Source organism: Euprymna scolopes, chromosome 22, assembly GCF_053919585.1.
Source record: "Euprymna scolopes isolate OS-2025 chromosome 22, ASM5391958v1, whole genome shotgun sequence".
Lineage (NCBI taxonomy): Eukaryota > Metazoa > Mollusca > Cephalopoda > Sepiida > Sepiolidae > Euprymna > Euprymna scolopes.
Genome location: NC_136503.1, coordinates 31,664,814 through 31,688,076, shown reverse-complemented (window position 1 = coordinate 31,688,076; position 23,263 = coordinate 31,664,814). Strand labels below are relative to the sequence as shown.

At 36.1% G+C, this 23,263-nt stretch overlaps 1 protein-coding gene across 1 annotated transcript in view; it reads left to right on the top strand.

Moving 5' to 3' along the window:
- The window catches only part of LOC145243948 (GTP cyclohydrolase 1-like), a 301,952-nt gene that overhangs the window by 132,460 nt on the left and 146,229 nt on the right, over positions 1 to 23,263 (top strand). The window lies entirely within an intron of this gene.

The following is a 23,263-nucleotide window of genomic DNA, read 5'->3' as shown; positions in this document are numbered from 1 at the left end:
TTTGTGCAATATGAGATATTTTTTGTCGTTTGTGCAATATGAGATATTTTTTGTCGTTTGTGCAATATGAGATATTTTCGGTAATTTGTGCAATGAGAGAATTTCTTGGTAATTTGTGCAATGTGAGAAACTCAGTCATTTGTGTAATGTAAGAAATTTTTGGTCATTTATGCAATGTGAGCACTTTTTCATCATTTGTGCAATGAGAGAAATATTCGGTCATTTGTGCAATGAGAAATTTTCAGTCATTTGTGTAATGTAAGAAATTTTCGGTCATTTGTGTGATGTAAGAAATTTTCGGTCATTTGTGCAATGTGAGAAATTTTCGGTCATTTGTGCAATGTGAGAAATTGTCGGTCATTTATGCAATGTGAGAAATTTTTGGTCATTTGTGTAATGTGAGAAATTTTTGGTCATTTGTGTAATGCAAGAAATTTTTGGTCATTTGTGTAATGTAAGAAATTTTTTGTCATTTATGCAATGTGAGTACTTTTTCATCATTTGTGCAATGAGAGAAATTTTCGGTCATTTATGCAATGTGAGAAATTTTCGGTCATTTATGCAATGTGAGAAATTTTCGGTCATTTATGTAATGTAAGAAATTTTAGGTCATTTGTGTAATGTAAGAAATTTTCGGTCATTTGTGTAATGTAAGAAATTTTTGGTCATTTGTGCAATGTGAGAAATTTTCGGTCATTTATGCAATGTGAGAAATTTTTGGTCATTTATGCAATGTGAGAAATTTTCGGTCATTTGTGATATGAGATCTAACGTGATTATGAGGAAGGATAAAGGATGCGATGCAAAAACTATTTTCTAATCTTTAGATATAATTTATCCAGCCTTTTAGATTTAGAATAAAATCTGTAGTTAAATTTTGAATTGAATCAATCAGTACTCGATTCGAGTGCTCCAGAATGAGACGTACATGGATATTTTTCTGTTGATTTCTCCTGTAGGGTGTTGTTCCAGATGCTACGCTACAGTTAAATTGTTCTTAGTCTATGGAGGGGGAAACCCTTCTATACTAAGGGAACTTTATTATTGCATACTGCCAGAGTGCCCCCTTTTGGTGGAGTCGGTTACTCCCACAATAAAAATGACCTTGTGTCACATTTTGTTTTCGCGAGGAATCAAAAAAATACTAACAGTATGCACTCTAACTCCGGGGAAATTAATAACAGTTAACCACACCATAATTTAACTCTCGTTCCAATCAATAAATAAAACTACATACCGCCACCCATAAACACGGAAAAGTATGCAGCATCCGTAACTAACAATTAAATGATTTTGAAATATTACTAATTCATAATTAAAACCCATACAACTATATAGATATTCGCCGTAAAGTCGACACTTACATCAAAACGGATATTTGAGCGAATCCATCACACGATAAATCTGGTGATGGTCGTATTCCATTTTTCGAACTGTTTTCATTTCGTAAGTCGCCGAAGACCTGGGAAGGATTATAAGAGCCTTTTATAAACGTTATGTGTGTACATGTCACTGGCACTATGGTACAGTTTTGTGGTTAGAAGCAAGAAAGAGAAGTCTTACCGTGGGTGCTCAGCGAATGAGTTCAGGCGAAGAAAAGAAAGAACAAACATGGCGGCCAGCATTTTTATTTCGTCCGTTCTCGCATAATCTCGTGTGTGCGTGAAGCTGGAACCTATAAAACGATGTTCATTTCTGGGTGCTGGGAGATGATTCCCGATCAGCCAAGAGAGAAGAGACAGAGGACTGTAGCGATAATCTTTCTTGAACATTCCGTTTGTGTATTTGAGGTGACCCCCCCCCATTTTACATCAAGCTATTTCGGCGATGGTCAACGCAGGCTTAAGCAATATGATTAAGCCTTTTAATGGCGTGGCTTAAAAAAGTGGACCTTGTAGCAAGGATTAAGAAGCTGGATGATGTGGCCGCAGTAATACCACTGTTTCTGGAAGGGGACGCACTGGCCCTCTATTTGGAGCTCAGCGAGCGGGAACAGGGTGACGCAGACGCTATTCGATGGGTCGCGAGTGAAGTGTCGAGGGAGGTGTTACCATCACATGTGACAACGTGAGGTTCGGACTAGCTGAGTGCACGGTGACGGAGAACGCCCCCAGAGGGATCAACAAGGCCGGGGAGGAAAGAAAATGGTCGATCAAAGATCAGGACTTCCGAGCCGAATTCGACGGAGAGCGGTGGACGGTGGAGTGGGCATGGAAACATCAAGCGCCATCGCTGACAAACAGGGTGGCGTGCTACACAAATTCGCTTAGAGGAGGGGCGAGAAAGGAGTTTGAGCAGGAAGTCGACCGATGGATTGAGGAGGGGATACTGATGCCTTGGACGGATGATGTGGAGTCGGGCATTTTGCCGTTGATGGCCGTTCTGCAAACAACTAAAGGGAAAGTAAGACCGGTCTTGGATTTCCGAGAGCTGAACGGCCATGTTAAGTGCCATACGGGAGGCGACACCGTAGATGTGTGCAGTGAGACCATTAGGGAATGGAGGCAGATGAATGGCGCATCTACGTTGGTAGATCTAAAATCTGCCTATTTGCAACTCCATGTTGCCAAGAAGCTCTGGAAATATCAGTTAGTCAAGTACAAAGGCAAAACCTACTGCCTTACACGAGTAGGGTTCGGGTTAAATTCGGCACCCAAGATTATGTCAACTATCCTCAGGAAGATTCTGGAGACAATGGGAAAGGGAGATGGGGTAGTGAGCTCATACATAGACGACATTCTGGTAAATGAAACTGTGGTAACTGCCAAGGAGGTGGTGGCTCATTTGAAGAGGTTCGGGTTGGTCGCGAAAGAGCCGGAAAAAGTAGACGGAGGGGCTGCTTTGGGCCTAAAACTGAAACGAGGTGCTTCAGGCGGCCTAGAGTTTCGCAGGGGAAACGAGATCCCACAACTGAAGCAGGAGCTCAACAGACGTGAACTTTTTTCCATATGCGGAAAGTTGATCGGACATTACCCCATTGCTAGCTGGCTTAGACCAGCATGCAGCTACATAAAGAGACACGCCGAAGGACGAGGATGGAATGATAAGGTGGGAGAAAGAACGGTCACCATGATGGAAGAGCTCCTGAAAGAAGCAAAACGGCAAGACCCAGTCCGGGGAACCTGGAACATACCGCGAACATTGGATGGAGTCGTGTGGTGCGATACGAGCAGCATTGGAACATGGGTCGTTTTGGAAATTGGAGGAGTAGTTGCAGAAGATGCAGCCTGGTTGAGGAAAAAGAATGACGTCAGCCACATCAATGTGGCGGAATTAGACGCGACAATAAAAGGAGTCAATCTGGCCTTGAAATGGGGACTACGTGACATCTGCATCAAAACAGACTCTGCCACGGTGTTTGCTTGGCTAAAGTCTCTCATTTCAAGCGAAAAAAGGATAAAAACGAGAGGGGCTGCGGAGATGTTAGTGAAGCGCAGGCTTGAGGTGCTGGCTGAGCTTATGCAAGAGTTTTGTTTGAAGCTTCGTGTAGACATGGTGGCTTCTGAAAAGAACCGAGCAGATGCTCTCACGAGAGTGAAGAAGAGTTGGCTGTTGCCAAAGAAAGATGTTGTTGCTGCATCGGATCTAGATGATGTTGGCGTGCGAGAACTGCAGAATTTGCACTATATGGAGGTAGAGAGGACTTGGTATTTAGTGAAAAAAGTCGACCCGAGGATCACCAAGGAGCCAGTGAGGCAAGTGGTCAGGACATGCGACAGATGTCAGTCGATTGATCCTGCTCCAAGCACGCATGAAGCTGGCCAATTGGAGGTGAGTGGGATCTGGGAGAGACTGACATGCGATGTCACCCATTACAGGGGTGGACTTTACCTGACCATGATTGACTGTGGGCCCGGGCGATTTGCCTTATGGAAGAAGCTACGTGGAGGAACAGGCAATGAAATAGCGGCAATCCTTGATGAGGTGTTTTTGGAGCGAGGCTCCGTGGAAGAGTTGTTAACCGACAATGGGACTGCGTTCAAGTCAGTAGCAGTGACAGAAGTACTGAAGAAATGGAAGATCCAACAATTTTTCAGAGCTGCCTACAGACCTAGTGGCAACGGGATCGTAGAGAGAAACCACCGCACCATAAAGGCAGTTGCGGAAAGAGGATGCACCTCACCTGAGCAAGCCGTCTTCTGGTATAACATGTCGCCTAAACTGGGACAAGTACCAGAGACGGTCCCGCAACTGTCAATGTTTGCATATTCCTGGAGACATCCCAGGGTGGAGCCGGTAAGCCGAGAAGTAGAGGCCACAGGGACAATTAAACTCGGGGACGAGGTATGGGTGAAGCCACCGGGGGCGCGCTGTACCACACAATGGAGTAGGGGTCGCGTGACTGGGAGGAACACTAGTAACAACATTGTGGTGGGAGGAGTCCCGAGGCACATTCTCGAGGTCAGACCAGTTGAGGGCGAAGCAGTGGAGGGGAGTGTGCAGCCACAGGAGGAGGACGAGACACCTCAGAGGCCAAGTAGAGAGAGGCTACCGCCACAGTGGATGAGAGACTATGAAATGTGATCTTGAGATCAGGGAGGCATGTGGTTAGAAGCAAGAAAAAGAAGTCTTACCGTGGGTGCTCAGCGGGTGAGTTCAGGCGAAGAAAAGGAAGAACAAACATGGCGGCCAGCATTTTTATTTCGTCCGTTCTCGTATAATCTCGTGTGTGCGTGAAGATGGAACCTATAAAACGATGTTCATTTCTGGGTGCTGGGAGATGATTCCCGATCAGCCAAGAGAGAAGAGACAGAGGACTGTAGCGATAATCTTTCTTGAACATTCCGTTTGTGTATTTGAGGTGACCCCCCCATTTTACAAAAACAATATATATATATATATATATATATATATATATATATATACAGGGTCACCCCAAAAAACGGGCCCCGTGTACACTTTACATGATATCTCCATTATTTATTCATCGATTGCCCTTATTTTATAGGACATGGCAGAATCAACGACCGTGCGTACACCAAGACCCCAGTGAGGGCTGGGACAACGAATACACTGTGTGAAATTTTACTACAAGACAGGCTCGTTTAAGAAAACCCAGGGCAGTTTCATGCGTCAGTTCGAATGTGAAAAGGCTCTATCCAAAAGCAGAATTCAGAATTGGGTGGACCACTTCGAGAAGTATGGGACCGTGGAGAACCTCAACGCTACCAGAGAGAACCGTCCATACCCCTCAGGACGTCCCAAGAAGCGATCAGCCGAGGTGGTCGAAAGAGTGAAAGAGTCTCTCCAGCAGAGTCCGAAACGCTCTGTGCCTAAGCGAAGTCAGTCCCTCGGTATGTCCCGAATGCTGGTTAACGATATCAGGGCTTACCCATAGAGATACAGACGCTGCAGACCCTTACAGCCTCAGACAAGAAGCAGAGGAGGGCTATGGCAGTCAAGATGCTCGAGAAGATTGAGGAGACACCAAGTTTCCTTAACCTGCTTTGGACCTCAGATGAAGCCCACTTCCATCTTGATGGAAAGGTGAACTCCAAGACAATTGTCTTCTGGGAGTCCTCCAGGCCCAATGAAGTAGCCACCAAGCTCCTGTACTCTCCTAAGTGCACGGTGTGGGCTGCAATCTCGGCCAGAAGCATCATCGGACCAATCTTAATCGAAGAATCTGGTGCAGCAGTGACAGTCACCAAGGAGCGGTATGTGGAGGTCCTCAAAACCTTCAAGAGTGCGCTCCAGACCATCTACCCGTCGCTCATGGGCAAGCTCTGGTTCTAGCAAGACGGAGCAAGTTCTCACACCTCAAACCTGTCCCGATATTGGCTGAAAGAGAACTTCGGAGGTCGAGTGATCAGTCTCAAGACTGATTTTGAACGGGCACCCCATAGCCCGGACCAAGACCCCCAGATTTTTATCTTTGGGACTATCTTAAGGACAGAATCTACGCAGGGAAACCCAGAACGATCACGGAACTCAAGGAAACCATCAGGGAGGAGATGAGAATCATTACCAATTCGGTCTGTAAGAACGTCATGGACAACTTCGTGCTGCGACTCAACAAATGCACGGAGCTAAATGGAGGCCATCTAGAACATATGCTGTAGAACGGAGAAAAAAGGCCAAAGACCCTAGTGTTTTGATGTGATGTTTTGAATATAATGAACTAGTTATGACCAAAGGTTCTTTTAATTCGAACAAAACACTAAGAAACAGGGCCTAATTATAGTTGGGGCCCGTTTTTTTTGGTCACCCTGTATATATAAGGAAATGGAATTAAGATTTAAAAGTAAATTTTATGTTCGACAAAATACTCTGCGCCCGAGATGAGCGTTTATTAGTTATTAAACCCTTTTATTCTCGTGGCTATTGTTTGGCGGCCCGGAGGTAGAAGCTTAGTAAATGGAATCAAAGATGGCTTAATAACCGAGTTCAAACCCCCGGCCAGAATGAATTGTCATCCTACACTGATAATTACGTAAGCATGAAACATTAGTGTCTATAAGTGTCAATGAATAAGTACTATTTAATTATAATTATCAAGCCCCTTTAAGAATACTTTAGAATGGGCACTGTCTTGGAAGTATAAACAAAGAAGCAGTCAACTAGCGTTTATGCAAAGTTCACGACTTTCGTCGTTCAAATACTCTGGGTTGTCTGCGCCTAAGTGTAGCGTTTATTATAGTTATTAATTCCCATTTACTCTCATAGTAATCGTTTAGTGGTCTGGAGATAGAGGTTAAGCAAATGGAGTCAAAGGTGCTTTCGTGGCTGGGTTCGAACCTCCCGACAGGCAGGAATTGTAATCCTTCATTTATGATAGCATACGCATGAGACAATACTGTTTACAGGTAGTAATTAAGATGAGCACTGACTGAGAAGTATAAACTGAGAGGCAGTCAACTAGCGTTTATGCAACGATTACGACCCACATAAATTTCGTCCTACATTGATGAATGCGTAAGCATGAAACACTATTGTTTGCAGGTATAAATGAATAATTATTATTGAATTCTCTCTCTCTCTCTCTCTCTCTCTCTCTCTCTATATATATATATATATATATATATATATATATATATATATATATACTTAGGTTGACAAGAAAGTTTTTGCGATTTTTTTACTTTTAAATTCAAATAAAATAATCTCGGCTCAAAAAAATATATATTGATCGAAAGAAGCATCATCAGAGTCAACACACTTTTGCCAACGCAAAACAAGTGTATTTAAGTAATGTTAAATTCTTACGTTCTGGTGGAGATGAAGTCACTGAAGACGTTTTTGATATCGATTAGGTTTTTTAAGCATTTCTCACGCAGTAGGTTGTCGAGATGCTTGAAAATGTGGTAGTCGGTAAGTGAGAGATCTGATGAGGCAGAGTTTCGTAACCAAAATCGTTCAACTTATGTAGATTAGTTTTGACAACGTGCGGCCGGGCATTGTCATGGAGGAAAATTGGGCCTTTTCTGTTGACTAATGTTGAGTGTTGTTGTCGAAGTTTCTGATGCATTTCACCCATATGTTGACAGTAGTTTTCCGCCGTAATAGTTTCGCCTGAATTCAAAAACTTTAATGCATGAGACCGGTCGCAGATCACCAAACTGTCAGCGTTAATTTCTTTTGATGAAGCTATGCCTTCAGAAAGTGTCGTGGAGCTTCGTCGGCGTCTAACCACTGAACTGAGCGTCGCCGGTTGTTGTAAAGAATCCACTTTTCATCGCAAGCCACAACCCGGTGAAGAAACGGGTCGTTCTTGTCGCATAAAAGAAAGGGAGATTATACTTCATAACGTCGTTTCTTTTGCTTGTCGTTCAATCCGTGAGCCATCCATTTCTCAAGTTTTTTTTTATCATCCAAATGTCTCTCAAGTGGTTGGAAATCGTCGTATACATTACATCTAATTCAGAAGCAAATTTTCGAACAGTTATGTGTGGATTTCTTTCAACTAAGCTCTTTAATTAATCGTTATCAACATCCGATGGCCGATCACTACGCTCATCATCTTTAAGATTCGTCGCCGCCACAAAATTTCTGAAACCACCATTGTGCTGTGCGTTCTATAATGGTTCCTGGGCCAAATATTTTGTTGATATCGCAAGCTGTTTTAGCAACTTTACGGTCTAGCTTGGATTTACATAACAAAATTGTGCGAAGTTGCGTTTTTTCCATCTTGTATTCAACGTTCTTAAAAGAAGACATAATTGTTTTAAAACGATTCTAATTTAAACGATTAGATAGATCGCAAAACGCCTTTCAAATGATATATAAAGTAAAGATATTATAACGAAAACTTTTTCGAAAAGACATCATTTGAAATCAAAATGAAAAATTCGCCAGAACTTTCTTCTCAACTTATATATATATATATATATATATATATATATATATATATATATATATATATATATATATATATATAAATGAAAATTACAATTAATTTTACCAAAATGATCCAAGATGGTAAAATTTAAGTATATTATAAATATTAAAGAATTAATATTCATAAAGTTATCTCAGCCAGATGTAAAAGCTCGATAAAACCAAATAGGAGATAGAGCTTATAATACGAGCAAACAGTTAATAAAACATGTTAAAAAACACTTTGAAATGAGTTAAAAACATATTTAATCTGAAAAGGAAACACTAGATGAGTGGATAGTCCTTAATCCGCGGAGTTTCGAAGAAATACTTTCCTTCTCATCAGAGGGTAGGAATTAGCAAAATGCGGGATCGGATTTTGCATGCAAAAGTATTTGATGAAACAACAAGTAACTCAAAGATCTTACTTGAAAACAAAAAAAGTGAAGCAGAGGGAACTTCCACCAGACTATCCATTCATGTGTAATCAACTTTTTCTTCACCATAATCCCTCTGCTTCACTTTTTTTGTTTTCAAGTAAGATCTTGGCTTACTTGTTGTTTCATCAAATACTTTTGTATGCAAAATCCGATCCCGCATTTTGCTAATTCCTACCCTCCGATGAGAAGGAAAGTATTTCTTCGAAACTCCGCGGATTAAGGACTATCCACTTATCTAGTGTTTCCTTTTCGGATTAAATATGTTTTTAACTCATTTCACAGTGTTTTTTAACATGTTTTATTAACTGTTTGCTCGTATATATATATATATATATATATATCATAAACATCAGTTAACAATCGTTAATACTAGACCCCACTGTTTACCAACAAGCGGTTTATCATAAAAATACGCACATCTGTAATATATTATTCATACTTTTAATTATCCCTTTCTTTTTACTGGATTTTCTTTCACGTTTTGCACATATGTGGTCGATACTGGATTCTGCGAGATCCGCTGTGGTAATTAACCAGGGTCAATCCTGTGTCTTAAGGCACCAAATGTGGTACAATATCTTCACGAAACCGAGTAAGCCGATGGTTGTGTGCTCATCACGTGTTTCGACTGGTCTTTCTCTGTTTCCTTCCACGTCCACGTTGCTTTAAGATCCGTAGAAAGAAGAGATGAGTACGGTCCAGTCGACGAAGGTTGAATTTGTTGCTGGAGGGAAGATAAGTTGCCAAGCACACAAAATAAATGTCATAAAGCGCTTGTTATAAACAATAACAACGTTTATTAACACAATCTTCAACAAACACCACGGAATGGGAGTGATTGTGGTTGGCGGAATAAAGTTTTCTTCGAAAATCTTCACTGCAATTAGGCAGCATTAATGATGCAGAACGGAATGGCAACGGATTTGGTTCTTTTAGCAGCGACAAAAAAGCGAACCAACTCGATTTTTCGCTTTGCGTATCCTCTATTTATTTGCCCAAACCCTTGAACAATCAGTGTCTGATTGGTCAGACAATGGAGATTGCCGACTAATGGCTATCGTCGTAACAATCATCCTGGTTAGCCTCTGTTTGGTTTTAGATAATCGGCAAATTAATTGCAGTCATTGGGAGGGGCAATAACAGTTTATTACACTTGGTTCTTAAAAAATGTTGGCTACCCACACGAATTTTATACTTTCAATAAAACAATTATTATCATAATTTAATTATTATTTAATTAACTTCGCCACGCAACTTTTTGACACTTAACTAAAAGTGCCATATTTTACATATCCTTTTTTTTTAATGGATATATAACAAAATAATTTTCGATCAGTCCTCAGTCACACGGAGTACATTGAATAGTAATTTACATTGGTATTTTTCATCTTTCCTTTTCTGATTTTAGTGTTTATGCGTTAAAGGCCACTAAATAAGAAGAGATCGTTGAAATATAATATGTGAACATATAACGGGTCTTATTGTTTTAATTTGGAAATTTTTTGAGTTCAAAAATCTGTCGCGAACGCAGCTGCATATTGTTTTGAAAAAGAATCATGACGTCACACGAGACTTGGGTCGAACGAGCGCAAGCAGTCGGGTAAAATGGCGTGATTTTCGTCGTATTGTGACGTCACAAGAACAGGTGCATGAGAGCAATAGTTGGCGAGGTTTGTGGCAAGCTTCACGTTCAGCAGTCTGTCTCAGGAAAGTGATGATGACACATGGCAATTGATTCCTGGAAGCAAGAAATTGTAGATTGCAGGAAATAAAGATGGAGAATTAGCGAGAAATTAACGAAGTGTCTCCGACCCGATTCGTAAAGAAAAATAAATCTCAGCAGAACTCAGAAAAGCTCAAGAAAACTTGCGTACATTTATTACTGTGTCACAAAGTTTCCCACTTCCAGAAAGTGAAGACAACGGTCAAGACGAATAAACACGGCTACGAAAAAAACACACACAAAGGAACGTTGCAGTATATATGTAATGATCCACATTTTAATATAAGCGTGTAAACATTGCGTGGGAGACTAAAGCGGTACCGGTTCACATGTTGTAGAACCCCAGTTTTATGTGAGAACATTTACTGCAAAACGCAGAAGGGTTGATGTGTCGTAACTTGAACTGCAGTAAGTTCGAGATAATGTTATGAATAGAGTATATAAGAACATACGGAAAATTATAAACATTACGTATGCACATTTAATTCTACGGTGAATGTGAGAACAGAATTATTTAGAAAAGGTTCTGAAGTTTTTGCGTATTTGTTTATTATTGTCGGCAAAGTAATATCGCCGACATAGCGTAGGTAAATATGTTATATAATTGCCTATATAACGATTGTATAACGGCACCAACTACATATATATTGTATACTATTGTATATATAGTGCATATATGTGTGATCTCTATATAGTGTATGTGCAAACATATTTATAAGTGTCTATGTGATCGTCTCAATCGTACAAACACTAAACGATCACAAACTAGTGTTTGTAATTGCCTATTGTTTGTGCGTTTATATACGTGTTTTTTTTTTTGTTTTTGTTTTTTTGTATTTTACTTCAGTAAGTTTTAAGAGATCAAGGGGCTCCTTCTTGGAGCTAACACTTGATAACGTTATGATTTAAATTTATATCCGAGGGCTCTTTTAAGAATAGATACTGTTCCCTTAATGACTGCTATCTGTATTTCGTTACAGCTTAGTCTTCCAGGGATTGCTTCTAAGTATTTATGAAGATTCTTTTTTATTAAGCCAGTTGCTCCTATCACAACCGATATAATGTTTATTTCTTTCATAGACCATGTCGTTTTTAGATCATTTTCTTAGGTCCTGATATTTTGTTATCTTTTCCCGTTCAGCTCGGTTAAGGCCGAAATCATTTGGGACTGTGACATCGACAATGAGTGCAGTTAAAGTTCGTTGTATACATTTATAGCTGTATAGTTGAATGAGTGTATAGCATTTAAAATAGTTGCTGACTCGACAACAACATGAGGACAGTTCTTTAACGGTACACATAACGCTGTCTGTGGGGACACCAGCAGAACAAACACATACATTGTTTTCTTTTCTTCTCTTCTTGGTGTTGGCTCCTCTCAGTTTTTGTTTTTTTTTTCATCGAAAGGAAAACACCAAAGACATGATTTATAGTATTTTATCTAAGCCTCTTATTTTTTGTCGTCTGAATCTCCTTCCGAGTTATGCAACGCTTGTTGAAGTTTACATCTTACTATTTCTTGCGCCCGATAGCTATCCTCGAGCGTCCACAGACCATTCGACTTTCCTCCCTACTCCGTGACTGAAACTCTGCGACTTAAAGTCTAACTCTAAACTGGTCTACGTGCATAAATCAAACTTTTCCTTCGTTTGATTCACTGACGCCACTATTCAAGTCAATCTTATTGCTATTCTAAATTCAACCCCACATTTCAATCTACATTATATAAATAAAACCTGCAATTATTTTATTGACTTAAATGCTTACCTGGCTTAAATATTTACGATATTAAATGCCACTAGTAAAAATCTAATTGCTTTATTTTTCTAACATTTTTTTCTTGTATGAATATTTATTTTTATGACAATTGACAATCGGAGTGCCTTGCTAGGTTACCCGACCATTTTCGGGGGTCCAAAATATAACGAATGGACGGTTTAATAGTGTTCTTATTTACTTTGCCTCCCCACGAGGACAGAGTTAGGCACCAGGGTTTTTAAATGTGGAGAAAAGGAACAAAAAAATTGTCTCAGTCTTGAAGGATTTCTTCTCGACTAACAGAGAGCAAAGAATTGAAGTGTAGCATCAGCACAGATACTACATTTTGATCTAAGCCCGAAGGCTAAGTTGTTTTCAAAACAATTATATAGAGTTCGCTAGGAATTGATCCGAGAACCAAACAAATAGAAACTTCATTGATTAAGATGTAAAAGTTCCCATTGGAGTCATAAAAAGGTATTTCCGTTGTGCGGATTAATATTTTTAGTATTTCTTTTTTAAATTTAAGTGGAGAGAGTTATTGTATAAATTATTGATGGTTATGTTATGTATTATTGAATAAGCTTTTCACATCAAGAGAAACAATGATTTTATAGTCAGGTTGTTTTTTAGAATTTATAATAATTTTTGTGTGGATTTTACACTATATTTACAGGCTGAGAAATTCATTTAGGGTATTTTTATTAAAAAATAGCTGTACTCGACCACGCGTTGCTATAGCTCAGTTCGAATCTAAGTCATAATACTCGTATTTAATGACTGGCCTATGGGGAACCCAACAATAATTTTCAAATTCTTCCAGAGAACTCGAACAGGTTCAATAATGCCTAAGTCCTGATATTCCTGGAAAACTTGTAAATATTCATCACTAGCTGTACCCAACCACGCATTGCTGTGGTTCAGTTTGTTTAAATATAAATACAATGAAAAACTGTACTGTAAATTTACTGAATATATTTATTTATTTCACTAAAAGTTGCATTCTGTAATGTTTATATACATTTATTATTTTTTGGCAACTGTTTTAACAACAAAAATTGCTTTAATTTCATGTTTTTTGTTCATGTTCTCAATATTTGTGGATACGCAATATTTTGAGACTTGTTAATGTTTATAGTAAACGCCCAGCGAATTGTAAAGGGCAACACACACACACGCACACAAGACAGTAATGACTTAAACGTGAAATGAACTTGACGCTGTGTGAATTAATATGTCTTTCAGTGACGCCACATTGTAATTTTAGTAACTGTTCGTTTATGTAGCATAGAATTGGATTCCGCAATTTGAGAATTATCAGAGTTAGGTCATTAAGAATGGACGAACTTTGACGAGGGAGCCATTATTATTTAAATTTCGGAAACTGCGAAGATTATGTTAGTTCAATGTATTTATTAGCCAGTTATGGGCGGTGAAGCACAGAATCTGTAGAAAGTGTAGAATTCGTTCCAGTGACAACTGGGAGTAGTGGTAGGACTAAATATTTAGAGAGAAAATTAAGCACTTCTTCCCCTAATGATGTTGCAATTGTGATGATGTTGCTCGTAGGATGTAATGTATCATTTTAATATCATGGTGTTCGAAAGCTATTTTACATAAGATAGTGCCTATCAGCCTAAATGTCTTGAAATTGTATGTGGCATCTGTTGTTGTAAACCTACGATACTTTGGTCCAGAGGGTACTTTCTGTAGTCATTTTCTTATATAGGAGATGAATTGGAGATATAATTTGTGATATGATTGGAGGAAGAGGAAAATTAGATTCATGTATTTTAATTATTTCGTATAAATAACCGGGTTTGTAATTTCCAATTACTTTGAGTAGTTAATTGTTACTGATTTGTTCGTAATCGACAGTGATGAGTCTGTTTACGTGTCTTTAATATTATTATATTTAATGTTATAGGATTGTTGTTAATTTTTTAAAAAATTTTCTGTGGTCATCAAGAATTGTTTGAAGTTTTAATGCAGGTGTAACGTTGAATTAAGTCTTTTACACTGAATTTGCAACATACGTAGTTGAGAAATAAAAATATTTCTTTCATTTACGAAGAAAAACGTTAATTAAATATAACTAAATTATATCGAATAATGGATGTCGGTTTTTACATAGTTATATTTCTAATAATTAACTAAGGAAAACGTAAATAGGAGTTCAAAATAAGGAATTAATTTCGTATAAAAAATAAATACACCTATTATAGATTTATCGTAGTTAACATAATTTAGACTATTAAATATCAGTTTATTTGGAATAAAAAAAATATTATTTCATAAATTTTTACTGTTGATTAAGTCAATATGGAAAAGTTAAATCAATACGTAAATCTATACGTAATAGAGTTTCTATTAAATACAATATGGCTTCGATATCATATCATACGTTGCAACTATTTTCAAAAAATTTTTCGGCTTCATATTATCATGCCCAATTCTTTTTTTTTTTTTCTATTTTAAAGTTTTAAAATGTAAATTTTCTGGTGAGTCAACGCGTAAAAATTCAGTATTGAGATAATAACGATTGTTTATGTGTTACGAAACAGGTTCTGTAAACAATTTGAAAAACTTACATATATATACCGTTTGCCATCCGTTTATATATATATATATATATATATATATGTGTGTGTGTGTGTGTGTGTGTGTGTGTGTGTGTGTGTGTGTGTGTGTGTGTGTGTGTGTGTGTGCTATAATATATTTTCCGTCTTCTGTCTGTCTTTTAATAATAATAATGTATCTATTAACTTATAAAATATCGGTAAAGTGAAATAAAATTGACACATCACATGAGCCAGTCTTTTGTAACCTCCGGGTATCTTTGAAAATCATGTTGTTTTCGTTTTTGAAAGAGATTTCTAATTGAAGACCTCCGTCAACATCTGCTTTGAACATGTAAAGATGATCAACATCAGTTTTAGGATGAGGTATTCGATAGCAAGTGACACGTTCTCTTTTTTAGTGTCTTTTTGTTTAATGCCAAACATGGTCTAGTTAAAGATAATTAAACTATCGAACACCAGGTCGGTATTTCTTTTCAGATATGATAACAATTAACAACATTAGATGACACTTCGGCATATTAGTACTTATGTTGTTAATACTTATGATGTTAGTACTTATGTTGTTAGAACATGTTGTTATTACTTATGTTGTTAATACTTATGTTGTAAATACTTATATTATTAATACTTATGTTGTTAATACTTATGTTGTTAATACTTATGTTGTTAATACTTATGGTGTTAATACTTATATTATTAATACTTATGTTGTTAATACTTATGTTGTTAATACTTATGTTGTAAATACTTATGTTGTTAAGACTTATGTTGTTAATACTTATATTATTAATACTTATGTTGTTAATACTTATGTTGTTAATACTTATGTTGTAAATACTTATGTTGTTAGTACTTATGTTGTAAATACTTATATTATTAATACTTATGCTGTTAATACTTATGTTGTAAATACTTATGTTGTTAGTAATTATGTTGTAAATACTTATATTATTAATACTTATGTTGTTAATACTCATGTTGTAAATACTTATGTTGTTAATACTTATGGTGTTAATACTTATGTTGTTAGTACTTATGTTGTTAATACTTGTTGTTAATACTTATGTTGTTAATACTTATGTTGTTAGTACTTATGTTGTTAATACTTATGGTGTTTATACTTATGGTGTTAATACTTATGTTGTTAGAACATGTTGTTAATACTTATGTTGTAAATACTTATGTTGTAAATACTTATGTTGTTAGTACTTATGTTGTAAATACGTATGTTGTTAATACTTATGTTGTTAATACTTATATTATTAATACTTATGTTGTTAATACTTATATTATTAATACTTATGTTGTTAATACTTATGTTGTTAATACTTATGTATTTAGTACTGCTATCGACATGGATTCTATACTTTCGGCTAACAATTTACTGCAAATATACTGTATAACAATATTACCCGTTATTAATATTAGTAGTAGTAGCAGTAGTAGGAGGAGGAAGAGGAAGAGCAGCAGGAGGAGGAGGAGAAGGATTCTTGATAATACTAATAATAAAAAATACAATTATTTAAAAACACTTTTTTTCGTAAACATTTAATTTAAATGTTTCACAATTTTTTGATTGACTTATATATACTGTTAATCATTGCAAGAAATAAACATTCTATTTACTACAATTTTAATGTTATTATTTAAATGACATTTTTAAATTGGGAAGTGCTCGTCAGGGCCAGCCAATGACCGTTAGGGTTAGCAAAAGACTCTCAGAGCCAAGCAGAGCCAGCGAGTGCCCATTAGGGCCAGCCAGTTCCCGACAAGGACAGTTTTCATGGGAGGAGGGGGGTCTTCACTGAATCTGTCCTTGTTTTGTGTCATACTTCTACCGAGCCACGCCGGTACACGGGTTCTGAAGATGTCTAAGTAGTAAGAAGAGATATGGGAATAAAAAGTGAAAAGAAAAGACAGAAAAGGTGAAAAGGAGAAGAATGGGAGAGAGAGGGGGGTTCTGCTCATTCATCATGCATTCTTGGATAATCACAGGACTTTCAGTAGATTTATATCTAGGACAATAAAACTATACGCCCATTATACACAAATTATATATATATATATATATATATATATATATATATATATATATATATATATATAGAGAGAGAGAGAGAGAGAGAGAGAGAGAGAGAGAGAGAGATGAGGAAAGGTACAGCTGGAGAAAAAATGAAAGAGTCAGAAATGGAAGATTGCTCAGAAAAATAGACTAATGTACCCTCTAGTAACACTCATCATCCATGTGTGTGTGTGTGTGTGTGTGTGTGTGTGTGTGTGTGTGTGTGTGTGTGTGTGTGTGTGTGTGTGTGTGTGTGTGTGTGTGTGGAACTTTAGTCATTGAATGGTCGAATGTGTTGAGTCTAAAAATAAGTTTGCTTTTTTTGTCACATTTACTTTCTGTAAGCTGAAAGTAAATATTATGAGAATGAATTTAATGATGTCTACAGTCTGGTTTGGGTTAGAGTGTAATGCATAGCTTTGTTGCTGTGTTTATTTTCCCTCTCGGTGTGTTTATGGTTATTAAGACGTAAGCGGAACTGCAGGACTTTTCCCCTAACGCAGTTGCCCTTTGTGCATTTGTTGCAGTATAAGATAAATTACGTTTGGGCAATCGCAGTTGAGAGGAGAGAGAGTTCGAGTTGGACGTTGGTCCCAGGGGGAGGTTAATGTGTCGTTCGTGTTGATATGTTGACATATTTTACATCTCGGTTTGTAGCATGTTTTGTTTGTTTCATGTGGGTGTGATGTATTTTGTGGATGTCAGTAGATAATTAAGCATTGGAAGCTGTCGATTCGCATTGATAGGGGGTTTATTGTATATTGTATTTAGGGTAGGGTCCTATTGCAACTGTTTGAATATTTGTTTACTACTGTATTGTTCCGAAGCGGCACTCACCTCAGGCGAGTTGAACCGGCTTTCACCAAAGGAGAAAGTTTCATGGGAGTCGCATATATATCCCTTTTAGGAAAGATGATGCGTTAGGTTCTTGCTGTTTTTGCAGGAAGTGGTCGATATCCTTCTACATATAGCGCCTGGTATTCCCAAATGGTCACCCAAGTTATTTTTTTAATCGACATGAACACTATGGTACTTCAATTAAAAGATAAATATGAACAGGTAAAATTATAAAGGAATGAAAGGCGAATCAAATGATGTATAGGTTGTTTAAAAAGTTACATACAATTTAGCTTAAATTTGCGGCTTGTGAAAAAAATGAAAAATGCGGACTTTCTTTTTGGCGCCACTGTATATCTGTGTGTGTAAGTGCTTCAAGCTGTTTTGAAATCCTGTCCACAGTAAGAACTTGTTAACTGATGCCATTACCTTCACTACAAACTACAGACGTTACAATATTCATTTTTTTTCTTTTTACATTTTAAACATTAAATCATGCTCGAACGCTAATTATTGACGCTAAGTGATGGTCGCCAATTCATTTTACAGCGAATACAATCCACGAACGCTTAAATGCAAATTAAATTTATCCAAATTATATGAAGTTTTTAGATGTGGTAAAAGTTTCTGGCTAACAGCGACTTGTTCGTGAACGTCGTCCACCGCCTACGTATGTGCGGCGTGTGTGTCTTCTGGCACATGTGAACCCATCCGAGAAGCGAACCAATTTGGGGCGCATGTCGACGCATAAACATCAATCGCTATTTGCTTGTTGTTTTGCTTTTATTCTTTTTTTTTTTTTTTTTTTGTAACTATTGCAAGATTTTTTCTTTGATAGCAATCAGTGAAATCTACTGGAGAAATCGATTTCCTTGTCAGCTTTTAGCAGAATAAGAAACTACTCTCCCTTCTCCCTTCTCTTTTATATATAGCGGTAGTTTACATATATATATATATATATATATATATATATATATATATATATATATATATACACGGCTGTTTCATCGTCTATGTCTCATCAATATGGCTAGACATATTATATATATATGTGTATATATATACATGTGTATGTATATCTATGATATAAAGCTGAATGTGTGTGTGTGTATGTGTGTGTGCGTGTCACGAATAGGATCCTATATGGTTGACTATTTAAAAAAAACTGATTGCATATAATGATAGAAGATGTATCGAGACACATGAATGGGTATGTTTGATCTGGCAGAACGGTGGTTCATTAAAATTGTGGGGTCTGCGTTCGCGCCTGGTCCACAAAGTATGGAAATAAAAAATTTAAAAATTAAAAAAAAAAAACGTTTACAAGTGTTTTTGATATAGAATACTTTGATAAGTATGCTTTAACTTAAATAGGGATGGTATAATAAAATTGTGGGGTCTGCGTTCGCGCCTAGACTCCATAGAATGGAAATAGGCACAAACTTTAATAAAGACTTTTCATATCTATCTGCGTAAGTATACTTTGATAATTATGTTTCAGTTTGAAGAAATATGGTATAATAAAATTATGGGTGTTCGTTCGCACCTGACCTCCATAGAATGGAAATGTGTCACAAAGTTTAACAAGGTTTTTTAATATAGATCCACAGAATATTGTGATAAGTGTTTCAGTGTGAACAGGCATGGTATAATAAATTATGGGGTTTATCTATTTTATTTTTACTTTCATAATATTTTTCTTTGGTTTTGATACCCCCAAATTCGAAGCTATCTCTTTACAACCCTTCCTTTTCATAACCTATCATACTTTCATAAATCAGAGTCCATTTTATGTAGGCTGTTTTTGAACCCAGTCAACGACGGGTACTTTTGCTAGTATATATATAAAATGTCATTAATTATTTCACTTAGTTTTAAGTTGTAAATAATATTGGTCATAAAATCAATATTATTATGTTAAAAAAATCAACACTTTTTCTTGGTATTTTTTCTCGATAATATAATTATTTAAATTATAAAAAAAAATCTAAAAAATAATTATTTCTAAAAAGCTTTAAATGATTTTAAATTCGGATATTACGCGATATGAATTTTAGACAAAGATTTTTTTATAACAGTTTGTCAATAATAAAAAAAAAATGCATTCATATAATAGAATATATGACTCTTGAGTTAATAAAATTGCAAAAGCAAAATCGACTAAAAATCGTTTGGATTTGATTAATTAAAATGATAGACCGTGTTAATCAATTTTTACGCCTTTTTTCAAAAAAAGTACGGAGGCATGTAAGCAACATCATCTTCAGATAAATAAGTGTCAACAAAACCCATTAAAATTAATTTTCTCCTCTGTGGAGTTCGTTAATAAAAATCTATTTGTTTTCCAAAAGTTAAGTCTTGTACTATTTTCATCTATTTTTTATTGTAAATTTTATTTATTAATTGTAGCGTTAATGCTCTTCTATAGAAATTGACTCAGACTATAGTAAACTCACGAATTGATGACGTTGCTATTAATGTGTACAATGGTGACGTTTTATACAATGGCTTATCTACTGCACTAGATAAGATTTAGTTAACAACACAAAATATTACATTCATAAACTAATTAATAAAAAGATAAGACCACACTTCAAGGTATTCATATTAAAACTTGGTAATCCACAATAAATAACATTATATACGCAACAAGTAAAGATATTTTTAAATGTTTAACGTAGGCATACTTTATTACAGGCCCTAAAACATTAATTGGGCACTAAACCTTTTTTTTAATATATTACTTAATGCAGCTCAACGTTTTATATAAAACAATTCGTTTTATTAATAAAACTTTTGTATCCAACTTATTTTAAACCTTGTTTGTTTGTTTGTTTGTTTGTTTTTTGTTTGTTTGTTCTTTTTTGTTCTTGTTTTTGTTCTTTTTAGTACTTTTTCTCTTTGTGTACCGGATTTCTATAAATGTTGGCTTGGGCTCGACTGGCAGCTGATGTAAACCGCCGGAATATGCCGAGCGCTGATCAAGTTCATCAGCTAAGAAAAAGCAATAGCAATTGCGCTTAGACAATAAAAATGGAATCAGACAACTTTTAATAAATTGGAAGAAAAAAGTTTAGTTTATAATCACGCACAATTTTTTCAGTTTAAGATTAACCCTCACTGTAAACTCCAACTCTAACCGCAAACCCTAACCCTAAATAAAAATTAGTTTATTGTCACGCACAAATTTAATCAATCGATCCCTAACTATAACACCCCAGAAATTTTTCTATTTATTTAAAACAATAAATAAATATATATTATTTTAATTGAAATTCATTGAGATGATTATTATTTATTAATTTTATTTATTACCGGCTATTATCCTTATCTTTTGTTATTTGTTTCACGAAATAAATAGTTGGCCGAAACGTCGTGAAACAACTAACAAAAGATGAGAATAATAGTCCGCAATAAATAAAATTAATAAATAATAATCATCTCAATGAATTCCAATTAAATAATATATCCCATTCGGTACGAACCCGACCATGGAAGATCAGATAATATATAAACATGAATTTATAAGACCAAAAAATTCAACCTGGATCGCCATTCGGGGCCCGTGGAACAGTTGATAGAGACGTTGAATCTCTATGGTTCCAGGTGAGAATAGTCTGAAAATAGCGGTTTCAATCCTACCCAAAGCCGGACAGGGGCTTACTTGGCCAAAACGTGGTGAGACGACAACAACTACGAAGACAGTAATTGCAGTGAATGCAGTTAGGAGATTCGAAGTTCTTGTCCCGTCGCGATTACCATCTGACGAAGGCCAGAGGAATAGTTGGCTGAAACGTCGTGAAACAACTAAGAAAAGATTAGGATAATAGTCCGCAATAAATAAATAATTATTTATTCATTAAACTTACGGTAAGTTTTTATATTTTTTATTTTGTTGTTTTTCTATACTTTTTTTTTCATTGTAATTAGTATCCGATAAAACTGTTATTTTTTGTTTCCTAAATCTGATCGGTGCTAGGCATATTCCGGCGGTTTACATCAGATACATGTCGAGCCCGAACCGACATTTTACGGAAATCTGGTGCACAAAGTGGAAAAGTACCACTTTTTTTTATAGGAAGGTGTGAGTTTAGGTGGGTGCATCCCCTTAATGGTAAAGTTGACAAAACATAACGTACTCATTTACTTACCGTGTTACCAAGAATATGTATTCCAAAATTCATAATGATTCATTGATATTTAAGAGATTAACGTGTACATATATTAAAAGTGTTATACAAATATTAATATCAATATTAATATTTACAGATTTAATCCTATTCTAAAAAATGCTTAATATTTGAAATAGAGCATCAGCATATTGAAATATTTCATTGTTAAGAAGGAAGAAAAACAAGACGCTTGAAATATTCAAGGTATCGTGATATGGCCTCCATTTTTATTTTTAGTAAAAACGCTCAACGGAAGAGCTTGTATATCTTAAATATAAACTCTGTTGATTAGAGAGTTCTTTAAGGGGAGGTAACGGTTACATACTATCATACATATGAGGATGAGGGGAATTACATGATGCAAATTATCATTTACAAAAGGTGTGTGTGTTTTTTAATGCTAACTATGCATTTATTTTTGTTAGCTACCTTACTCTGATGAGAAAAAAAACAACTTTTGAAACTCCATGAAATAAGGAAATAACTTTTTGCATGCTGTATTCCTTGTTCTCCCAAAGTAAATTTAGTAAATGATAATTTGCACAGTTTGATTCCAGAAGTAATCTGTTATAAATTATTATTTTCAGTTTTTATAAATTATTATTTTCAGGTTTTTTTTATGAATGTCTTTTGTGTGTTAAAATCAAACAAATTAATGTAGGTTCAATGTTTATTACGAAGTTTTCGATTCTTCGTCGAATCATCAGTTGGTTAATAAGCAAATTAATAAGCATGCTCAAATAAAGAAGATAATTTGAGATGTAGCTGAGAAACAGGCACGTGAGGTAAGTTAAATGCTAAGTGACCGTTGACAGACTTACAAGAAAGACGTTATCAATTTAAATTCCAGCCAGAACTAAAGTCACAAAGTATAATTGTACTACGCTAAGCATGCTGCTATTGGTTTCATTATCATTAACAAAACATCAACCCTGTTCACTTATACGCATGCACATATACATATACGAGAGGCGTTCCTAAAGTAATGCCTCCTATTTTTTATTCGCTCGAATGGACCAGAGGAGATTGCAAATTGCATTGTCATGATGACTGAACTTATGCATTCATGACCTGAAGATTTCATACCTCTATTACAGATATTGACGGCGTGAGACTAAGATAGCAACCCCTGTCATGGACGTGCGTCAGAAGTAGAGTTTCATCATTGAATTCCTGGTAAAAGTGCATTGAGAATGGTGGTGACAATGTAGCAAAATTAATTCTGGAGCACAAATGGTCGTTAGTTTTCGTAGCTCTTAAAAATTTAGTTAAAAAAATAACAGCCTTTACTTTTGGAATGCCCCGCGTATGACAAAGCATTCCCAGAGGCCCAGGAACGGCCACCACCGTTGATCACTGGCAACAGGGCATTA